This window comes from Fukomys damarensis, unplaced genomic scaffold (genome assembly GCF_012274545.1).
Source record: "Fukomys damarensis isolate Sample0158 unplaced genomic scaffold, DMR_v1.0_HiC HiC_scaffold_29, whole genome shotgun sequence".
Classification (NCBI taxonomy): domain Eukaryota; kingdom Metazoa; phylum Chordata; class Mammalia; order Rodentia; family Bathyergidae; genus Fukomys; species Fukomys damarensis.
In genome coordinates this window covers 8,198,491-8,200,068 of record NW_022900941.1, presented here as the reverse complement: position 1 = coordinate 8,200,068, position 1,578 = coordinate 8,198,491, and the positions used below count along the sequence as shown (strand labels likewise).

At 47.8% G+C, this 1,578-nt stretch overlaps 1 pseudogene; it reads left to right on the top strand.

Annotated features, from left to right (window-relative positions):
• The first annotated feature begins 268 nt into the window (after window positions 1-268).
• LOC104867836 overlaps window positions 269-1,578 on the top strand; it is a 3,706-nt pseudogene continuing 2,396 nt past the window's right edge.

Sequence of the window (1,578 nt, the reverse complement as noted above, 5' to 3'; positions counted from 1 at the left end):
TTTTGCCTTGCCTGCAGCCTAGCTAGCCATACGCTAAGAGGAGAGGGTAGGGTAGGAGTCAGCACATGAGTACCTGATTCTCTGCACCTGCACAGACAGGCCGCCCAAGAAGAGCCTCCAGGTGCTGTGGATGAATGCAAAGGTACATGGAAAAACCAATACCAAAATGGTCAAAAGACTCTGAAAGGCCGGGTCCAAGTAACAGCTCACCCAATGCCCTTAGTAAAGATTCTTCAGCACTATTCCTAAAGTCAAGCTAGAGTCTCCTATGACAGAGCGAGTGAGTGGCAAGAAAGGAAAGCCCTACCTGGCAACAAGTGAGCCTGGAGCCCTTGCAACCTCCTATGAGGATATCGGCCAACTCCACTTGGCCCTGAGGCCCACCCTGGCTTCCAGTGGTTCCCCAGCTCTCGGCAGGTGGGTAGGGAGAAGCCCAGCCATCACCCTGCAGCCTAAGAAGGGATCATGGCCGCAGAGGTAAGAGAGAGAGCTTGGCAAACCCTTCTGCAAGTAGAGTGTGGAAAAAGCCAGATGGAAAAATCCTGGCTTGGCAAATGAATGTAAGCAGCAGGAAAATCCCTAAATTGGTTCCATAACAACCAGTCTCTGTTCCCAGGTCCCCAGGAAGGCAGGAAAAATTCATTCTGCGTGAAGGAAAATTGAAGTGTGCCCAAAAGTTCATCAATCCTTTTCTGTCTTCCCTCACCAGGTTGCCGGCCAAAGTTGTTAGAACGTGCCTGCCTCCCTGCTTAAACGAGGTAATTTGATCCGGGCATTAATCATCATAAATATTCATGGTTTTGCCTTAACATTAGGATAACATCTGTTTCCAAACATCTGCAATCTGTTTTCAATGCTTCAGTAAAATGTAAATTAGCTATAACTAATACAATAAAGCACTAACGGGGGTAATGATAATGAAAGACGCCCATTAGGGCTGGGGTCCAGCTCTGGGTTTCCAGAGTTCTCCAGAACTCCCTCTCCCCCACCTCAAACTTCCCCCAAATAAGAGGGGATTAGAAAGGCTTCACTGGACTCTTGGTTTGCAAACCCTCCACCTGCCAGTGCCCTCCATGCCTCTCCCTGCTCCAGAGGATGAGCACCAGGCCTTCCAGGGCTCAGGTCCACCAGGGCAGGTCCTATTTCTGGACCCCTCCACACTCCCCAAAGCAAAACCCCTCCTTATTTGTCATTTGGCCTCCGTGGCTCTGCTATAAGCACTGCCCAGAGAGTACCCACAACACCGCGAGGTCAAGACAAACATCCTGATGTCAAATGGACTGGGAATGAATACATTCACTGAGGAAACATGAACAATTGAAAAATCACGTGAAAAGAGTTCCAGTCTCACAGTTGTATTCAAAAGGCACATTGAAACAACCAGGAAGAGGCTGGGGATGCTGCTCAGTGGTAGAGGTCTTTCCTCCGTAGCATGTGCGAGACCTGGGGTTTGCTCTCTAACATCACACACACAGAAAAAAGATGAATAGTAAGTAACACTAACATTTTTATGTTGTTAGGAGCATAATAGCTATATTTCAAAAGCAATTTGTGTAAGATGATACCACTCATATTTGT